Source organism: Sminthopsis crassicaudata, chromosome X (assembly GCF_048593235.1).
Source record: "Sminthopsis crassicaudata isolate SCR6 chromosome X, ASM4859323v1, whole genome shotgun sequence".
Lineage (NCBI taxonomy): Eukaryota > Metazoa > Chordata > Mammalia > Dasyuromorphia > Dasyuridae > Sminthopsis > Sminthopsis crassicaudata.
Genome location: NC_133623.1, coordinates 41047705 through 41070639, shown reverse-complemented (window position 1 = coordinate 41070639; position 22935 = coordinate 41047705). Strand labels below are relative to the sequence as shown.

The 22935-nt window shown below is 36.7% G+C and overlaps 1 protein-coding gene across 1 annotated transcript in view; it reads right to left on the bottom strand.

The window, feature by feature from the left end:
- Positions 1 to 22935, bottom strand: part of LOC141548231 (uncharacterized) — a 307738-nt gene that overhangs the window by 99057 nt on the left and 185746 nt on the right. The gene's annotated exons all lie outside the window — the stretch shown is intronic.

Sequence of the window (22935 nt, the reverse complement as noted above, 5' to 3'; positions counted from 1 at the left end):
ACCTTATTTTGCAGATAAGGAAACTGAGGCAAATGGGGTAAGTGACTTGTCCAGAGTCACACAGCTAGTAGGTGGCTGAGGCCAGATTTGAACTTGATGAAGAGTTATCCAGCTTGTAGACCTGGCACTATCCATCTAGCTGCTCTCTTTACTCTACCTCTTATAGTGTTGGAGTTGGAAAGGAACTCAGGCTAAATCTAGTTAATATTAAGAATAGTCATCCCCCTACTAGAGCTATAAAGGAAGTAAAGGGGGAAAAGGCATCTGAGTGAGGTCTCCTTTGTGTGGGGAGGCTGCAAGAGGGAGGTCTTCAATTGATCAGCCTTTTGACTTTCCCCCCTGAGTCTTCTCTTGAAAGCTGGGTCCTTAAGTACAGGGCACATAGTCTCTTCAGGGAACTCTCCTTATTTTCAAGATTCTGTCAAAAAATCATTTTCTCTGGAAATTGCCATTCCCAATCTACCTCTCCAGTTTTGCCTCATAACCAAAGAGAACAAGTATGATCATTTCCTCTCATGATAGTGCTTCTAATTCTACTATTGGGTCTTTAGTCTATTTGCCTATTTCCGACTGCCTCCCAGTTCATCTTAAATATGCATGCCCAGAACATGACACTATAAGTGATTCAGTTGTTAGACAATGTGATCTGATTCAGCATCCTTTACCTCTCATTGCAGCATATTAGGTTAATTTTTAGCTGTGATGTCATTGTTTCAAAAAAATGTTTAATTACCATATAATCTAGCTATATTTGTCCCAGCTTTTGTTTAAGCTAATTGTTTAAACCCAAGCGAAGGAGTTTGCATTTGCCCTTATATTTTACCTGTGAACTGGCCTTTCATTCCTCTTTCAAAATCTTTATGGCTCCTGATTGATTGCATTAACTATTTCTCAGTCCTGTGCCAACTGAAAATTTGGTAAACTTGTCAATTGTGCCTTTTAAGTTATTAAAAAATTAATCTTCAATCTAAAAAAAAAAAAAAAAAAAAAAAAAATAAAAGAAGATCTACTTGGATTAGAGATGGCTGTCAATATATGTCTGGAAAGGCATTCTAATACTTAACTCAAATCCTCCAACAGAAAGCATGCTAATTATCTATGTTTATTCTTTCTTCAGTATATGTAATAAACATTAATGTACAAATGATCTCCCATGTGAGAAAAAGGAAACATGCATAATTAAGTGCCTACTATGTGCCAGACAATGGGCTATTCTCACAACCATCCTGGGAGATGGATACTTTTATGATTCCCATTTTATAGTAGAAGAAACAACCAAAGACATAGATTAAGTAACTTGGCCAGGGTCACTGAGCTAGAAATGTCTAAGCCAGTGGTCCTCAAACTTTTTAAATAGGGGGCCAGTTCACTGTCCCTCAACTATTGGAGGGCAGGACTATAGTAAAAACAAAACCTCACACTCTGTCTCTGCCCCTCAGCCCATTTGTCATAACCCGGCGGGCTGCATAAATGTCCTCAGCAGCGGCATCTGGCCCGCAGGCCGTAGTTTGAGAACCCCTGGTCTAAGCCAAATTCAAATTTAGGTCTTCTTGACTTCGGGTCCAGTTCTCTAACCACTGTTCTGCCTAGTTGCCTTTCTACTCAAGTTCCTTGAAAGAAGACAGTTTCATTCTTTGTAATCCTTATGTTTCTAGGTTTGTAGCAGATGCTTAACAAATACTTCCTGATTGACAGAACTCTCCATACTTTCGACCTAGAGATTTGATGACTACCCATACACCCTAAAAATGCCAACGACAAAAAGAAAGGCCATATAGAAATCAAACTATTTACAGCAGTACTTTTTGAAGTAGTAAAGAACTGGAAACAAAGTAGATCGTCCATCGGTGGGGGAATGACTAAAGAATCCGAGGCATATAAATGTCACAAAATATTCCTTGTGGTATTACAAATAATGAACATAATTAGTACAGAGAAGCATAGAAAGATTTCAATGAACTCACTGAAAAGAGAAGGAAGCCAACTCAGAAAACAAGATAAACAATGATATGAGTATAAATGGAAAGAAACAATAACCACAAAACAATCATTAAGTCAAGGTCATGCGACTTGGATGACTGAGCTAGGCCTCTGTGATTCTAACAATCAATCATACCACCATCATATGACTCGAAGAAGTAGGGGACTAGGTATATAAAATAATGAATATGATGTGCGACTGTAATTGTGTTATGTTAGTTTCAAATCTGTCTCTGTCTCACACAAAAACACACACTCTCTTCCTCTCTTATCATTTGTCATTTACCATCTGGGTGACTCTGGGCAAGTCACTTAACCTGTGCTTTCCTCAGTTTCCTCATCTGTAAACTGAGGATAATAGCACTTCCTAGGGATTTTTTGAGGATCAAATGAGATCAAAGAAAGCACTCTGCAATCATTTTAGTGCACTGTATAAATATTACTATTACTACCATCCCCATTATTATTAGTTAAGAGATTGATTCTCCAGGAAGTGAAAGAGCAAAGGGATATATCTGGAAATCTTGGTGATGTAAAACAAAAGATCATGAACACTTCTTGTTGAAGTTTACCTCTTAGCTTTATTAGGTGGGAGTGGGAAGTGTCTGCTGAGCTTGATTCAGATTCTATGTAAATAAAGACAAGTGACTTGCTTTCACATCTGTATGTAAAATGAACTAGTTGGACACTAAGGCCTCCTTCCAGCTCTAATCTGGTGATCCCAGAAAAGCATTTGTGCTCTGTCTAGGGCCTACGTGCAAACTGGAGAAAACTCTGACACTGGCCTGGCTGGTCCAGGAGATGGATGGATAGGAGAGTAAAGAGCCAAAACTGGATAGCAGCATCAGAACCCTTAGATTGCCAAAACCAGTTCAGGTTGTTGTGATCTGGTCCAATCAGGTCACTCACTTAGCTCAATACTCAAAATGCTGCTTCTCTCCAGAATAAAATACAAAATCCTCAGCCTGGCTTTGAAAGAACCCTTCATGTACGTAATGGAATATTACTGTGCTGCAAGTAACGACAAACGTGATTTTCAGCATGGAAAGTATAAAGTGACACAAAGTAAACAGAACTGGGAAGATAATACACAACTGTGTAACTTAACAACAATGTAAGTAGCAAGAAAAATCAGCCCCAAACAATGCAAAATGACAATGTTACAAAAACATTTTAAAGGAAGAGAGATGAGTAAGAAAATGAGCCATTTCCCCCACCCCTAAGGGCTCCTTTGCAAAGATAGGGGATGGGATATTGCACATGATGTCCAATTTGTTTGTCTGTTTTATGTGTTGATTTTTGGCCCACATTTTTTTCCTCTTCTGCTTTAAAAATGTCTCTTATAAAGGATGGTTGTCTGGATATGGAAGTGGAAGAAAAGGAATACAAATAGAAATGTAAAAGATGTAAAAACAATCTATTTTTTAAAAAAGGCTTACTGACAGCTCACCTTCCCTCACCACTTTCAAAGATGGAGGTACAGCTTATAGGCAAAGAAAACTCCAAATAATGATTAGACTTATATACATATTAATTTGGCTATACTGTGGCATCCCTCCCCCCACTTTTATTCTTTTTTTTTCTGATGGGAAAAATATTCTGAAGTGGGAAGGCATGTTGGTAAATGCAAATGATTTCAAAACAAAAGACATCAATACAAATTAATTTAAAATAAAAAAAAATCTCCCCCATTCCCACCCCACTTCCACTATTTGGCTGCCAAATGTCCTCAATCCACTAAGGGAGAAAAGGACCTTGCCAAGGACGAGAAATGGCTATGGAGAAATCTTAAATTGTCCACAAGACTCCTGCTTTTTTTGTTATCAGGCTCCCTAAAATCACAGAGCCTTCAAAGATTATTCTGTCTTTTCTCCCTTACTGTTAGAAAGGTTCTAGGCTCACATCTTAGACCAAGACTGCTTCCATTTCCAACCAACATTTTCTCGTCCAGATATATGGGTATATGAAATAGGTCACATTCTGTGACCCCCACATTGAGTTATAAGACCCCAAAAGGGGATGTTGAACCACAGTGTAAGAAGCTGGGTTCAAGACAATCACATATTTATATATTTTCCATGTTAGGTCCACATTAATTTTCTTTTGGTGATATAAATTCTAAGCAAACTGACCAGTTCCTTGAATGAACATTCCACGTCATGGCCTGACTAAGAAGTAGATTCCTCTGCTCAAAAAGTTACTAAACTGTTTTATACCCTTTGATCCAGCAGTGTTACTGCTGGGATTATATATCCAAAATAGATGTTAAAGAAAGAAAAGGGTATGACACATGAAAAAATGTTTGTGGTAGCCCTCTTTGTAGTGGTGAGAAACTGGAAACAAAATGAATGCCCATCAGCTAAAGAATGGCTGAATAAGTTATGATTTATGAATAGTATGGAATATTATTGTTCTGTAAGAAATGATCAGGAGGATGATTACAGGAAGGCCGGGAGAGACTTACATGAACTGATGCTAAGTGAAATTGGAAGAAGCAGGAGATCATTTATACATGGCAACTACAAGATTATACTATGATCAACTCTGATGAAGGCGGCTCTCTTCAACAATGAGATGATCCAAATCAGTTCCAATTGTTCAGTAAAGAAGAGAATCAGCTACAACCAGAGAGAGAAATATGGGAAATGAGTGTGGACCACAACATAGGATTTCCACTCTTTTATTGTTTGCTTGCATTTTTGTTTTCTCTCAGGATTTTTTTTCTTTTTTCTAGATCTGATTTTCCTTATGCAGAAATATAACAGTATAAATATGTATGTTTATTTTGGACTTAACATATATTTTAACATACTTACCAAGTATTGGACTACCTGCCATCTACCGGAAAAGGTGGGGGGAGGAGGGAAAAAGTTAGAACAGAAGGTTTTACAAGGTTCAGTGTTGAAAAATTACCCATGCAACTGAGCTAGGCAATAAACCTTCCTTTCCCCGGAGAGTGGGAGAGGGACAATGCCTCCCATATAAATTATATCTCCCTAAATTTGTATATTTGTCATCATACATTTGGAAGTAAATATTCTTTGTAAAAAGTTCATTGTTACATAAAGTAATTATAGCAAAATCGACAGGAAATGACAAAAACTCCCTCCCTTTCCAGAGAATAAAAACATTTTTAATTAACAATAGAGAATTTTAATACTTAGAATTCTTCAACTAACTCATGTGCTCTGGTTAGAGCATAATGACCAAGTACAAGTTTATAACTTCACAAAAAACAGCAGACATTTATTTTACCCAGCAATGGAAAAAACAAAGGCAAGGGGAAAAGTGGGAAGGATTGAAGCTAGTGGAAAAAAGGGGGATTCAAGCAGAAATTATATTCAAGGCCACACACTATAAAGGAATAATCATCAGACTTAGGAACAAGGGACTAGAAAGTCTCCTTTTTTTCCCTTAGTGATTATTCAGAACCCAGATTCAAGCAAGACAAAGCAGCAGTGGAAGTAATACCATGGGGATAATTCAAAGAGTAAGGATCCCTAACTATGAGTGATTGAAGGAAATATAAGAGAAAAAGAAAAAGGAAAAAAAGAAAAATTACCCATGCATATATTTTGAAAATGAAAAACTATATAAGAAGAAACTCAGTTCTAGACAATCACATTTATAAATTTTCCATATCAATTCCACATTTATCTTCCTTTCATGAGATAAATTCTAAGCAAACTGATCTAACTGTTCCCTGAGTGAACATTCCATGTCCTGGCCTGTCTAAGAAGCTGGGTTCTTCTGCTCAATATGTAACAAACCTGTGATCCAGTGTGTTCTTACTGGGCTTATCACCCAAAGAGATCTTTAAGAAGTGAAAGGGTCCCACATGTGAAAAAAATGTTTGCGGCAGCCCTCTTTGTAGTGGCCAGAAACTGGAAATGGAATGGATGCCCATCAATTGGAGAATGGCTGAATAAATTGTGGTATATGAATATTATGGAATATTATTGTTCTGTAAGAAATGACCAACAGCATGATTTCAGAGAGTCCTGGACAGACTTACATGAACCGCTGCTAAGTGAAACGAGCAGAACCAGGAGATCATTATACACTTCAACAACAATACTATATACAATAATCAATTCTGACAGATGTTTCTCTCTTAAACAATGACATAATTCAGGCCATAACCAATTATTTAATAAAGAAGAGAATCAGCTATACCCAGAAAGAGAACTATGGGAAGTGAGTATGGACCACAACTTAGCATTTCCACTCTATTATTGTTTGCTTGCATTTTTTTCCTTCTTAGTATTTTTCTTTCTTTCTAAATCTGATTCTCCTTATGCAGCAAGATAACTGTATAAATGTGTATACATATAGTGAATTTAACATAAACTTTAATATAGTTCATATGTATTGGACTACCTGCCATCTAGGAGAGGGAGCAGGGGGAAGGAGGGGAAAAGTTAGAATGGAACGTTTTGCAAAGGACAATGATGAAAAATTACCCGGGCATATATTTTGTAAATAAAAAGCTTATAATAATTAGAAAAAAGAAGGTACATTCTAGACAATCAATTTATAAATTTTCTATGTCAGTTGCACATTAATATGCTTTTGTTGAGATAAATCCTAAGCAAACTGACCTGCTCCTGAATGAACATTCCATGTCCAGGTCTGTCTAAGAAGCTGGGTTCCTATGCTCAAAAAGTTATCAACTGTGCATACACTTTGACCTAGCAGTGTTACTACTGGGCTCACATCCCAAAGAGATTTTAAAGAAGGGAAAGGGAGCCATGTGTACAAAAATGTTTATGGCAGCTCTTTCTCTAGTGGCTAGAAACTTGAAATTGAATGGCTGTCCATGAATTGGAGAATGGCTGAATAAATTGTGGTATATGGATATTATGGAATATTATTGTTCTGTGAGAAATGACCAGCAGCAGGATTTCAGAGAGGCCTAGGGAGACTTACATGACCTGATGCTAAGTAAAATGAGAAGAACCAGATCATTTATACACGGCAACTACAAGATTATACGATGATCAACTCTGATAAATGGGGCTGTCTTCAACAATGAGATGACTCAAACCAGTTCCAGTCGTTCAGTAAAAAAGAGAATCAGCTCCACCCCCAAGAGAACTATGGGAAATGAGTATGGACCACAACATACCATTTCCACTCTTTCTGTTATTGATTGCTTGTATTTTTGTTTTCCTTCTCAGGTTTTTTTCTTGCTTTCTAGATCCAATTTTCCTTATGCAGCAAGATAACTGTAAATGTTTATACATATCCTGGATTTAACATATATTTTAACATATTTAACTTATAGTGAACTAACTGCCATCTGGGGAGGGGATGGGGGGAAGGAAGGAAAAAGTGGAAACAGAAGGTTTTAAAAGGGTCAATGTTAAAAAATTGCCCATGCATATATTTTGTAAATGGAAAGCTATGATAATAATAACAAAGATGCTGGCTTCTAGACAATCACATATTTATAAATTTAACATGTAAGTTTCATATTATTCTCCTTTTTGAGATAAATTTTAAACAAACTGATCTAACTGTTGGCTGAATGAACATTCCATTTCCTGGGCTTTCTAAGAAAAGAGGTTCCTATGCTCAAAAAGTTATCAAAATGGGTATACCCTTTGACCCAGAAGTGTTATTTCTGGGCTTATATCCCAAAGAGATCTTAAAGGAGGGAAAAGGACCCACATGTGCAAAAATGTTTGTGGCAGCCCTTTCTACAGAGGCTAGAAACTGGAAAGTGAGTGGATGACCATCAATTGGAGAATGGCTGAATAAAGTATGGCATATGAGTGTTATGGAATATTATTGTTTTGCAAGAAATGATGAGCAGGACAATTTCAGAGAGGCCTGGAGAGAGTTACCCTGGAGAGAGTTACAGGAACTGATGCTAAGTGAAATGAGAATGACCAGGAGAACAATCTACACAGCAACAACAAGATTATACAATGATCCACTCTGATGGACATGGCTCTCTTCAGCAATGAGATGATTCAAATAAGTTCCAAAGTAAAGAAGAGAGCCTTCTACACCCAGATAGAAGACTATGCGAAATGAGTGTGGACCACAACAAATCATTTCCAATCTATTATTGTTTGCTTCCATTTTTGTTTTCCTTCTCAAGTTTTTTTCTTTCTTTCTAGATCTCATTTGCCTTAAGCAGCAAGATAACTGTAAATGTGTATACATATACCAGCTTTAACATATACCTTAACATATTTAACATGTATGGGACTACCTGCATCTAGGGGAGAGGGTGAGGGGAAGGAGGGAAAAAGTTAGAACAGAAGGTTTTGCAAGGATTATTGTTGGAAAATTACCCATGCATATACTTTATAAATAAAAAGCTATAATAATAATAAAAAGCTGAGTTCCAAGCAATCACATATTTATAAATTTTCCACGTCAGTTTCACATCATTCTCCTTTTGGTGAGATAAATTCTAAGCATCAGACATAGCTATTTCCTGAATGAAAATTCCATGTCCTGGCCTAAGAAGCTGGGTTCTAGAAAACGACTTATTTATGAATATATTCCATGTCACATCCACATTAATCTCCTTTTCTTTAGATAAAATGTTAACAACCTAACCTACTCCTGAACGAGCATTTGATGTCCTGGCCTATCTAGGAAACTGGGTTTCTCTGCTCAAAAAGTTATCAAACTGTGCATACTCTTTTACCCAGCAAGCAGTGTTATTACCAGGCTTATATCCCAAAGAGAAATTAAAATACTGAAAGGGAACTGTATGTGCAAGAATGTTTGCGGCAGCCTATAATGTCTGGGCTAGGTCCCTGGAGGGCCTCGAGATCAGTCAGAGTCAGGATCAATCAAAGTTCTTGATCTTTAAGAGGAGTAGTGAAGGAGGCAGGCAAGCTGCCATGTAGCTTGCCAAAGATGTATCTTGGATTTTGGACTTCAGAGTCTCCAGCCCCTTTCCTCCTCTTCTGGCAGCCAAGTGACTCTGACTTCTCTCCCTCAGCCCTCCAATACTATGCCTATGATTACCTCACCACCAAACATTCAGGAAGCACCAATGGTAAGTGCCTTCCTTCTCATTCTCCTCCAAAGTGACTCTGGCTTGTCTTATTCCACCTCCTAATCCTTCCTATGATTATCTGTATACACCAAAAGATCTAGGTAGCACAGAATAGTGAGAAGGGCCAGTTTTCCAAGCATATGCTGAGACAGTATTGCCCAATAGATAACTAGCCTTAAGTGCACAGTTGTCTGATTCCTGTGCACCTATTCAGAGTTTCAGCCCTTTACAAATGGACGCCCTTAAATTCCAGGATGGCTGAATAAATTATGGTATATGAATGTGTTGGAATATTATTGTTCTGTAAGAAATGACCAGCAGGATGAAAACAGAGAGGCTTGGAGAGACTTACATGAACTGATGCTGAGTGAAATGAGAAGAACCAAGAGATCATGTTTACATATCAACTACAAGATTATACACTGATCAACACTGATGAAGGTGGCTCTTTTCAACAATGAGATGATCCAAATAAGTTCCATTTATTCAGTAAAAAAGAGAATCAGCTACATCCAGAGAGAGAACTATGGGAAATGAGTGTGGACCACAACATAGCATTTCTATTCTTTCTGTTATTGTTTGCTTGCATTCTTGTTTTCCTTCTCAGGTTTTTTCTTTCTTTCTGCATCCAATTTTCCTTATGCAGCAAGATAACTGTGTAAATATGTATACATATATTGTATTTAACATATACTTTAACATTTAACATGTATTGAAATACTTGACATCTGGGGAGGGGGGAGGGGAAAGAAGGGGAAAAATTGGAACAGAAAGTGTTGCAAGGGTCAGTGTTGAAAAATTACCCGTGCATATGTTTTGCAAATAAAAAGTTATAACAATAAAAAAGAAGCTAGGTTCTACACAATCAAGTTTAGAAACTTTCCACACCAATTCCACATTAACCTCCGTATGGTGACATAAATTCTAAGCAAACTGACATATTCTTGAATGAACATTCCATGTCCAGGCCTGTCTAAGAAGCTGGATTCTTATGACCAAAACATTATCAAACTGTGCATACCCTTTGACCCAGCAGTGTTACTACTGGGCTCGTATCCCAAAGAGATACTAAAGAAGGGAAAGGGACCTGTATGAGCCAAAATGTTTGTGGCGGCCCTTTCTATAGCGGCGAGAAACTGGAAAATGAATGGATGCCCACCAACTGGAGAATGGCTGAATAAGTTATAGGTATGTGAATGTTATGGAATATTGTTGTTCTATAAGAAAAGATCAGCAGGATGATTCCAGAGAGGCCTACAGAGACTTACATGAAGTGATGCTAAGTGAAATTAGAAGTAGGAGATCACTTATATATGGCAACAGCAAAATTCTATGCTGACCAACTCTGATGAAGGTGGCTCTCTTCAACAATGTGATGATTCAAAACAATTCAAATTTTTCATTAAAGGAGAGAATCAGCTACATCCAGAAGGAGAACTATGGGAAATGAGTGTGGACCACAACATAGCATTTTCACTCTGTTATTGCTTGCTTGAATTTTACCTTTTCCTTATCAGTTTTTTCTTTTTTTCTAGATCTAATTTTCCTTTTTTATTACACCTTTTTATTTACAAGATATATGCATGGGTAATTTTTCAGCATTGACCCTTGCAAAAGCCTCTTTTTCAATGTTTTCCCCCCTTCCCTCCACCTCCTCCACTAGATGGCAAGCAGATCAATTCATGTTAAATATGTTAAAGTATAATAAATACAATATATGTATACATGTCCCTACAGTTATTTTGCTGCACAAGAAAAATCAGACTTAGATATGAGGTAAAAATAACCTGAGAAAGAAATCAAAAATGCAAGTGGACAAAGACAGGAAGTGGAAATGCTATGTTATGATTCATACTAATTTTCCATAGTTCTTTCACTGGGTGTAGCTAGTTTTCTTCATTGTTGTTGAACAAATGGAACTGATTTGGTTCACCTCATTGTTGAAGAGAGCCAAGTCCATCAGAATATATCATTGTATAATATTGTTGTTGCTGTGTATAATGATCTCCTGGTACTGCTCATTTCACTCAGCATCAGTTCATGTAAGTCTCTCCAGGCCTCTCTGAAATCACTGTGCTGATCATTTCTTACAAACCAATCATATTCCAAAGCATTCATGTAACACAATTTATTCAGCCATTCTCCAATTGATGGGCACCCATTCCATTTCCAGTTTCTAACCACTACAAAAAAGGCTGCCACAAATATTTTTGCACACTCCCTTTCCCTTCTTTAAGATCTCATGGGGATATAAGCCCAGTAGTAACACTGCTGGTAGATCTGATTTTCCTTAAGCGGCAAGATAACTGTATAAATATGTACACATATATTGGATGTAACATATACCTTAACATATTTGACATGTATTGGACTGCCTGCCATTTAAAGGAGGGAACAGGGATTAGGAGATGAAAAGTTGGAACAGGATGTTTTCCAAGGGTCAAGGTTAAAAAAATTAACCATGCATATGTTTTGTAAATTAAAAGCTTTAATATTAAAAAATAGAAGCTGGGTTCTAGACAATCACATATTTATACATTTTCCATGTTATTTTCACATTAACATCCTTTTGTTGAGATAAATTCTAACCAAACTGACTTAACTGTTCCCTGAACGAACATTCCATATCCTGGCCTGTCTAAGAAGCTGGGTTCCTATGAACAAAACGTTATCAAGCTGTGCATGCCCTTTGATCCAGCAGTGTTACTACTGGGCTTGTATCCCAAAGAGATCTTAAAGAAGGAAAGGGTCCCACATGTGCAAAAATGTTTGTGGCGGCCCTCTTTGTAGTGGCGAGAAATTGGGAATGGAATGGGATGCCCATCAATTGCAGGATGGCTGAATAAGTTATAGTATAAAGATGTTATGAAATATTATGGTTATATAAGAAAGAATTAGCAGGAGGATTCCAGAGATCCCTGGAGAGACTTGCATGAAGCGAGGCTAAGTGAAATGAGAAGAACTAGGAGATTATTTATACATAGCAACAAGATTAAACAATGATGAACTACGATGAATGTGGTGCTCTTCATCAATGAGATGGTCCAAAACAGTTCCGATTATTCAGTAAAGAAGAGAATCAGCTATACCCACAGAGAGAACTGTGTGGACCACAGCATAGCATTTACAATCTTTATGTTTTTGCTTGCTTGAATTTTTGTTTTGCTTTTCAAGTTTTTTTCGTTATTTCTAGATCCAATTTTCCTTATGCAGCAAGATAACTGTAGAGATATGTATACATATATTAGATTTAACATATACTTTAATATTTTTAACATGTGTTGGACTACCTGCCATCTGGGGAGGGGGTGGAGAAAAGGGGAAAAGTTGGAATAGAATGTTTTGCAAAGCTTCATGCTGAAAAATTACCCAGCATATATTTTGTAAATAAAAAGTCATAATGGTAAAAAAGAACCTGGGGTGTAGAAAATCACAGAAATATAAATTTTTCATGTCAATTCCTCAATAATCTCCTTTTGGTGAGAGAAATTCTAAGCAAAATGACCAAAGTGTTCCCTCTAACGAACATTCCATGTCCTGGCATATGTAAGAAGCTGGGTTCTAGACAACCATATATTTTTTAATGTTCCATGTCAGTTCCACATTAAACTCTTTGTGTTGAGCTAAATTTTAAGAAAACTGACCTCTTCCCTGAAGCCACTTTTTATATCCCGGCCTGTCTAAGAAGCTGGGTTCCTATACTCAAAATTTATCAAACTGTCCACACCCGTTGATCCAGCAGTGTTACTCCTGGGCTTATATCCCAAAGAGATCTTAAAGAAGGGAAAGGGACCTGTATGTGCAAGAATGTTTGTGGCAGCCCTCTTTGTAGTGGCAAGGAACTGGAATTCCCATCAGTTGGAGAATAGCTAAATGAGTTATAATATAAGAATGTTATGGAATATTATTGTTCTATGAGAAAGGATCAGCAGCATGATTTCAGAGAAGCCTGGAGAGACTTACATGAATGGATGTTAAGTGAAATGAGAAGAACCAGGAGATAATTATACACGTCAACAACAAGATTATACTATGATCAACTCTGATGAATGTGGCTCTCTTCATCAATGAGATGATCCAAACCACTTCCAACTGTTCAGTAACAAAGAGAACCAGCTAACCAAGAGACAAAACTATGGGAAATGAGCGTGGACCCACAACATAATATTTCCAATCTATTATTGTTTGCTTGCCTTTGTGTTTTCCTTCTCATCTCTATTCTTTATTTCTGGATCTGATTTTCCTTATGCAGCAAGATAACTGTATAAATGTGTATACATTGGATTTAACATGTTTGACATGTATTTGACTACCTGCCATCTGGGGAGGGTGCCAGGTGAAGGAGGGGAAAAGTTGGAACAGAAGGTTTTGTAAGGGTCAGTGTTGAAGAACAAGCCATGCATATGTTTTGTCAATAAAAATCTATAATAATAATAAAAGAAGCTGGGTTCTAGACAATCACGTTTATAAATTTTCTTTGTCAATTCCACATCAATCTGTTGTTGGTGAGAGGAATTCTAAACAAAGTGACCTAACTGTCCCCCGAGGGAACATTCCATGTGCTGTCCTGTCTAAGAAGTTTGGTTCTAGACAATCACATATTTATAAATTTTCAATGTCATTTCCACATTAATCTCCTTTTAGTGAGATAAATTCTAAGCAAAGTGATCTAACTGTTGCCTGAATGGACATTCCATGTACTGGTCTGTCTAAGAAGCTGGGTTCCTATGATCAAAAAGTTAACAAACTGTACATATCTTTTAATCCAGCAGTGGTATTATTAATTTTATATCCCAAAGGGATCTTAAAGGAGGGAAAGGGTACCACATGTGCAAAATGTGTGTTGCAGCCCTTTATGTAGTGGCGAGAAACTGGAAATGGAAATAGATACCCATGAATTGGTGAATGGCTGAATGAGTTATAGTATAAAAATGCTATGGAATATTATTGTTCTGTAAGAAACGACCAGCAGGATGAAACAGAGAGGCCTAGAGAGACTTACATGAACTGATGCTGAGTGAAATAAGCAGGACCAGGCGATCATTTATACAAGGCAACAACAAGATTATACTATGATCAATACTGATGAAGGTGGCTCTCTTTAACAATGAGAAGATCCAAACCAGTTCCATTTATTCAGTAAAAAAGAGAATTAGCTACACCAAGAGAGAGAACTATGAAAAATGACTGTGAACCACAACATAGCATTTCCAATCTGTCTGTTATTGTTTGTTTGCATTCTTGTTTTCCTTCTCAGGTTTTTTTCTTTCTTTCTAGATCCAATTGTCCTTATGCAGCAAGATAACTATGTAAATATGTATACAAATATTGCATTTAACATATACTTTAACATACTTAACATGTACTGGTCTACCTGCCATCTAAGGGAGGGAGTGTGGGGAAGGGGAAAAGTTGGAACAGAAGGTTTTGCAAGGGTCAATCTTGAAAAATTACCCTTGCATATGTTTTGTAAATAAAAAGTTATAACAATAAAAAAAGAAGCTGGGTTCTACACAATCAGGTTTAGAAACTTCCCACACAAATTCCACATTAATTTCCGTTTGGTGACAAAAATTCTAAGCAAACTGACCTGCTCCTGAGTGAACATTCCATGTCCAGTCCTGTCTAAGAAGCTGGGTTCTTAGGACCAAAACGTTATCAAACTGTGCATACCCTTTGACCCAGCAGTGTTACTACTGGGCTCATATCCCAAAGAGATCTTAAAGAAGTGCAAGGGTCCCATATGCGTAAAAATGTTTGGGACAGCCCTTTCCTATAGTGGCAAGAAACTGGAAAATGAGTGGTTGCCCATCAATTGCAGAATGGCTGAATAAACTATGGCATATGAATGGTATGGAATATTATTTCTCTGTAAGAAGTCACCAGGATAATAATTTCAGGAAAGGCTGGAGAAATTTACATGAACTGATTCTAAGTGAAATGAGAAGAATCAAGAGATCATTTACACAAGGCGACAACAAGATTATACTATGATCAACTCTGGTGAAGGTGACTCTCTTCAACAATAAGATGACTCAAATCAGTTCCGATAGTTCAGTAAAGAAGAGAATCAGCTATACCCAGAAAGAGAACTATGGGAAATGAGTGTGGACCACAATATAGCATTTCCACTGTTATTGTTTGCTTGCATTTTTTTTACTTCTCATTTTTTTTCTTTCTTTCTAGGTATGACATTCCTTATGCAGCAACTTAACTGTATAAATATAAATATATATATATATATAAATATATATATATATACACATATTATATTAAACATATACTTTAACCTATTCAACACGTATTAAATTACCTGCCATCTAGGGGAGGGGGCAGGGATTAGGAGGTGAAAAATGGAATGGAAGGTTTTGCAATGGCCATTGTTGAAAAATTTCCCTAGCATATAGTCTGTACATGTAAAGATATAATAATAAAAAGACGCTGGGTTCTAGACAATCACATTTATAAATTTTCCATGTCAGTTACACATTAATCCCCATTTGGTGAGATAGATCCTAAGCACAATGATCTAATTGTTCCTTGAATAAACTTCCAACGTCCTGGCCTGTCTAAGAAGCTGGGTTCCTACGTTCAAAAAGTTATCAAACTGTGCATACCCTTTGGGCAGTAGTGTTACTACTGGGTTTATATCCTAAAGAGATTTTAAAGGAGGAAAAAGGACCCACATGTGCAAAAATTTTTGTGGGAGCCCTTTCTGTAGCGGTGAGAAACTGGAAACCGAATGGATGCCTATGAATTGGAGAAGGGCTGAAGGAGTTACACTACAACAATATTATGGAATATTATTGCTCTATAAGAAAGGATCAACAGGATGATTGCAAAGAGGCCTGGAGAGACATTCATGAACTGATGCTGAGTGAAATGAGAACTAGGAGATCATTTATATATGGCAAGAGCAAAATTATATACTGATCAACTCTGATGAAGGTAACTCTCTTCAACAATACGATGATTCAAACCATTTCAAATTTTTCATTAAAGGAAAGAACCAGCTACACCCAGAGAGAGAACTATGGGAAATGAGTGTGGACCACAATGTAGCATTGTGACTCTGTTATTCCTTGCTTGCATTTTTGTTTATCTTCTCAATTTTTTCTTTCTTTCTAGATCTAAGTTTCCTTTTTTTATTATAGCTTTTGATTTACAAGATATATGCATGGGTAATTTTTCAGCACTGATAATTGCAAAAACCTCTTTTTCAACTTTTTCCCCCTTCCTGCCATTCCCTCTCCTAGATGGCAGGCAGACCAATATATGTTAAATATGTGAAAGTATATGATAAATACAATATATGTATACATGTCCATACAGTTATTTGGCTGCACGAGAAAAATCAGACTGAGACATTAAGGTTAAAATAACCTGAGAAGTAAATTTAAAAATGCAAGCAGACAAAAACAGAGGAAGTGGAAATGCTATGTTGTGATTCATATTCATTCCCCATAGTTCTTTCACTGGGTGTAGCTTATTTTCTTCATTGTTGAACAAATGGAATGGATTTGGTTTACCTCATTGTTAAAGAGAGCTGTGTCCATCAAAATTAATTATCATATAGTATTGTTGTTGAAGTATATAAGATCTCCTGGTCCTGCGTGTTTCACTCAGCATCAGTTCATGTCTCTCCAGGCCTTTCTGAAATCATCCTGCTGGTCGTTTCTTACAGAACAATAATATTCCATAACATTCATATACCACAACTTATTCAGCCATTCTCCAAATGATGGGTATCCATTCAATTTCCAGTTTCTAGCACTACAAAAAAGGCCGCCACAAACATTTTTGTACATACAGGTCCCTTTCCCTTCTTTAAGATCTCTTTGGAATATAAGCCCAGCAGTAACACTGTTGGTAGATCTGATTGTCCTTAAGCAGCAAGATAACTGTATAAATATGTACACATATATTGGATGTAACATATACCTTAACATATTTGACATGTATTGGACTACCTGCCATTTAAACGAGGGAGCAGGGATTAGGAGATGAAAAGTTGGAACAGGATGTTTTCCAAGGGTGAAGGTTAAAAAATTAACCATGCATATGTTTTGCAAATTTAAAACTTTAATATTAAAAAATAGCTGGGTTCTAGACAATCATATATTTATTAAATTTCCATGTTCTTTTCACATTAATCTCCTTGTGTTGAGATAAATTCTAAGCAAACTGATCTAACCGTTCCCTGAATGAACATTCCATATCCTGGCCTGTCTAAGAAGCTGAATTCCTATGACCAAAACGTTATCAAGCTGTGCATACCCTTTGATCCAGCAGTGTTACTATGGGGCTTGTATCCCAAAGAGATCTTAAAGGAAGGAAAGGGACCCACATGTGCAAACATGTTTTGACAGTTCTTTCTGTAGTGGGAAGAAACTGGGAAATTGAATGGATGCACATCAACTGGACAATGGCTGAATAAATTCTAGTATATGAATATTATAGAATATTATTGTACTGTAAGAAATGACCAGTAGGAGGATTTCATAGAGACCTGGACAGACTTACACGAACTGATGCTAAATGAAATGATAAGGACCAGGAGATCATTTACACAAGGCAACAACAAGATTATACAATGTTCAATTCTGATGAAGGTGGCTCTCTTCAACAATGAGATGATTCAAAAAAGTTCCAATTGTTCAGTAAAGAAGCAAATCAAGTACACCCAGAGAGAGAAATATGGGAAATGAGTGTGGACCACAACATTGCATTTCCACTCTTTCTGTTATTACTTGCTTGCATTTTTGTTTTCTTAAGTTTTTTTCATTATTTCTAGATCTGATTTTCCTTATGCGGCAATATAACACACATATACACACACACATTCACTCTCTCTCTCTCTCTCTCTCTCTCTCTCTCTGTATGTATGTGTGTGTGTATATATATATATATATAAATATATATATGTATATATATATGTATATTATATATATGTATAAATATATATATATATATATATATATATGATTTCACATATACTTTAATATATTTAACATGTATTGGACTACCTGCCATCTGGGGAGAGGGTGATGTGAAGGAGGGGAAAAGTTAGAACAGAAGTTTTTGCAAGGGTCAATGTTGAAAAATTACCCATGCATATATTTTTAAATAAATAGCTATAATAATTGGAAAAAAGAAGCTGGGTTATAGACAATCACATATTTATAAATTTTCTATGTCAGATCCACATCAATTTACTTTTGTTGAGATAAATTCTAAGCAAAATAACCAGTTCCTTTAATGAATATTTCATGTCCTGGCCTGTCTAAGAAGTTGGGGTTCCTATGCTCAAAACGTACCAAACTGTGCATACTCGTTGACCCAGCAGTGTTACTACTGGGCTTATACGCCAAAAACATCTTAAAGGAGGGAAAGGGTCCCACGTGTGTAAACATGTTAGTGGCAGCCCTTTCTGTAGTGGCGAGAATCTGGAAATGAAATGGACATCCAGGAATTGCAGAATGGCTGAATAAGTTATAGTATAATAATGTCATGGAATATTATTGTATATAAGAAAGGATCAGCAGGATGATCCTGCAGAGGCCTGCAGAGACTTACATGAAGTGATGCTAAGTGAAATGAGAAGAACTAGGAAATTTAGGATTTATATATGACAACAGAAAGATTATATGATGTTCAACTCTGATGGACGTGGCTCTCTTCAACCATGAGATGATTCATACCAGTTCCAACTTTTCAGTAACAAAGAGAATGAGCTACACCCAGAGAGAGAAATATGGGAAATGAGTGTGGTCCACAACATAGCATTTCCACTCTGTTATTGTTTGCTTGCATTTTTGTTTTCCTTCTCAGGGTTTTTTCTTCCTTTCTAGATACAATTTGCCTTAGGCAGTAAGATAACTATACATATTTATACATATATTTGATGTAACATATACTTTAACATATGAAACATGTATTGGACTACCTGCCACCTGAGAGGGGGTGGAGAAAAGTGGGGAAAAGTTGAAAAATTACCTATGCAGATGTTTTGTAAATAAAAAGTTATAATAATAATAAAAAAGAACCCAGTGAGTAGAAAATCACAGAAATATAAATATTCCATGTCAGTTCCACATTAATTTCCTTTTGGTGAGAGAAATTCTAAGCAAAGTGACCAACGTGTTCCCTCTAACGAACATTCCATGGCCTGGCATATGTAAGAAGCTGGGTTCTAGACAATCACATAGTTTTAAATGTTCCATGCCAGTACCACATTAAACTCTTTGTGTTAAGATAAATTCTAAGAAAACTGACTTCTTCCCTGAAGCCACATTCCACGTCACGGCCTGCCTAACAAGCTGGGTTCCTATAATATACTCAAATTTATCAAACGGTCCACACCCGTTGATCCAGCACTGTTACTCCTGGGCTTATATCCCAAAGAGATCTTAAAGAAGGGAAAGGGACCTGTATGTGCAAGAATGTTTGTGGCAGCCCTTTTTGTAGTGGCAAGGAACTGGAATTCCCATCAGTTGGAGAATAGTTAAATGAGTTATAATATAAGAATGTTATGGAATATTATTGTTCTATGAGAAAGGATCAGCAGCATGATTTCAGAGAAGCCTGGAGAGACTTACATGAATGGATGTTAAGTGAAATGAGAAGAACCAGGAGATAATTATACACGTCAACAACAAGATTATACTATGATCAACTCTGATGAATGTGGCTCTCTTCATCAATGAGATGATCCAAACCACTTCCAACTGTTCAGTAACAAAGAGAACCAGCTAACCAAGAGACAAAACTATGGGAAATGAGCGTGGACCCACAACATAATATTTCCAATCTATTATTGTTTGCTTGCCTTTGTGTTTTCCTTCTCATCTCTATTCTTTATTTCTGGATCTGATTTTCCTTATGCAGCAAGATAACTGTATAAATGTGTATACATTGGATTTAACATGTTTGGCATGTATTTGACTACCTGCCATCTGGGGAGGGTGCCAGGTGAAGGAGGGGAAAAGTTGGAACAGAAGGTTTTGCAAGGGTCAGTGTTGAAAAATTACCCGTGCATATGTTTTGTAAATAAAAAGCTATAATAATAAAAAAATAAGCTGGGTTCTAGACAATCACATTTATAAATTTTCTTTGTCAATTCCACATTAATCTGTTGTTGGTGAGAGAAATTCTAAGCAAACTGATCTAACTGTTGCCTGAATGAACATTCCATGTCCTGGCCTATCTAAGAAGCTGGGTTCCTATGATCAAAAAGTTAACAAACTGTGCATACCTTTTAACCCAGCAGTGTTACTACTGGGCTTATATCCCAAAGAGATCTTAAAGAAGGGAAAGGGACTTGTATGTGCCAAAAACTTTGTGGCAGCCCTCTTTGTAGTGGCCAGAAACTGGAAACTTGAGTAGATGCCCATCAGTTGGAGAATGGCTGAATAAATTGCGGTATATGAATATTATGGAATATAATTGTTCTGTAAGAAATGACCAACAGGATGATTTCAGAAAGGCCTGGAGAGACTTACATGAACTGATGCTGAGGGAAATGAGCAGGACCAGGAGATCATTGTACACAGCAACACCAATACTCCATAATGATCAATTCTGAATGGACATGGCTCTCTTCAACAATGAGATGAACCAAATCAGTTCCCATTTGTTTAATAATGTATAGAACCAGTGAAAGAACTCTGGGAAATAAGTGTGAAGTACTATATAGCATTGCTATATAGCATTTTCAATCCCTCTGTTTTTGTCAGCCTGTATTTTTTATTTCTTTCACAGGTTAATTGTACATTATTTCAAAGCCCGATTCTTCTTGTGCAGCAAAATAACTGTAGATATGTATACATATATTGTATTTAATATATACTCAAACATTTTTAACATGTATTGATTGGTCTAAGACCTGCCACTTCCGGGAGAGGGTGGGAGGAAGGAGGGTAAAATTTGGAACAAAAGGTTTTGCAATTTGTCAATGCTGAAAACTTGCCCATGCATATATCTTGTAAATAAAAAGCTGTAATAAAAAAAGAAGGGAAATGGACTAGTATGCGCAAAAATATTTGTGGCAGCCCTCTTTGTAGTGGCCAGAAACTGGAAACAGAATGGATACCCATGAATTGGAGAATGACTGAATGAGTTATAGTATAAGAAAGTTATGGAATATTATTGTTCTATAAGAAAGGATCAGCAGGATGAATCCAGAGAGGCCTGGAGAGACTTACATGAACTGATTCTGAGTGAAATGAGAAGAACTAGGAGATCATTTATACAAGGCAACAACAAGATTATACTATGATCAACTCTGATGAAGGTGGCTCTCTTCAACAAGGAGATGATTCAAACCAGTTCTAAATTTTCAGTAAAGAAGAGAATCAGCTATACCCAGAGAGAGAACTTTGGGAAATGAGTGTGAATCATAACAGCATTTTCACTCTTTCTATTAAGGCTTGCTTGCAACTTTGTTTTCCATTTCAGTTTTTCCTTTCTTTCTAAATCCGACTTTCCTTATGCAGCAACATAATATGTATACATATATTGGACTTAACTTATACTTTTAACATACTTAACATATACTGGATTATCTGACATCTAGGGGAGGGAACAGGGGAAGGAGGGGAAAAGTTGGGACAGACGGTTATGCAAGGGTTAATGCTGAAAAATTACCCATGCATATATTTTATAAATAAAAACCTTATAATAATAATATTAAAAAAGAAAGTAGGTTCTATACAATCACATTTATAAATTGTCCAAGTCTGGAAGGTAATATAAGTGACCTAACTGTTCCCTGAACGAACATTCCATATCCTGGCCTGTCTAAGAAGCTGGGTTCCTATGAACAAAACGTTATCAAACTGTGCATACCCTTTGATCCAGCAGTGTTACTACTGGGCTTGTATCCCAAAGAGATCTTAAAGAAGGAAAGGGTCCCACATGTGCAAAAATGTTTGTGGCGGCCCTCTTTGTAGTGGCGAGAAATTGGGAATGGAATGGGATGCCCATCAATTGCAGGATGGCTGAATAAGTTATAGTATAAAGATGTTATGAAATATTATGGTTATATAAGAAAGAATTAGCAGGAGGATTCCAGAGATCCCTGGAGAGACTTGCATGAAGCGAGGCTAAGTGAAATGAGAAGAACTAGGAGATTATTTATACATAGCAACAAGATTAAACAATGATGAACTACGATGAATGTGGTGCTCTTCATCAATGAGATGGTCCAAAACAGTTCCGATTATTCAGTAAAGAAGAGAATCAGCTATACCCACAGAGAGAACTGTGTGGACCACAGCATAGCATTTACAATCTTTATGTTTTTGCTTGCTTGAATTTTTGTTTTGCTTTTCAAGTTTTTTTCGTTATTTCTAGATCCAATTTTCCTTATGCAGCAAGATAACTGTAGAGATATGTATACATATATTAGATTTAACATATACTTTAATATTTTTAACATGTGTTGGACTACCTGCCATCTGGGGAGGGGGTGGAGAAAAGGGGAAAAGTTGGAATAGAATGTTTTGCAAAGCTTCATGCTGAAAAATTACCCAGCATATATTTTGTAAATAAAAAGTCATAATGGTAAAAAAGAACCTGGGGTGTAGAAAATCACAGAAATATAAATTTTTCATGTCAATTCCTCATTAATCTCCTTTTGGTGAGAGAAATTCTAAGCAAAATGACCAAAGTGTTCCCTCTAACGAACATTCCATGTCCTGGCATATGTAAGAAGCTGGGTTCTAGACAACCATATATTTTTTAATGTTCCATGTCAGTTCCACATTAAACTCTTTGTGTTGAGCTAAATTTTAAGAAAACTGACCTCTTCCCTGAAGCCACTTTTTATATCCCGGCCTGTCTAAGAAGCTGGGTTCCTATACTCAAAATTTATCAAACTGTCCACACCCGTTGATCCAGCAGTGTTACTCCTGGGCTTATATCCCAAAGAG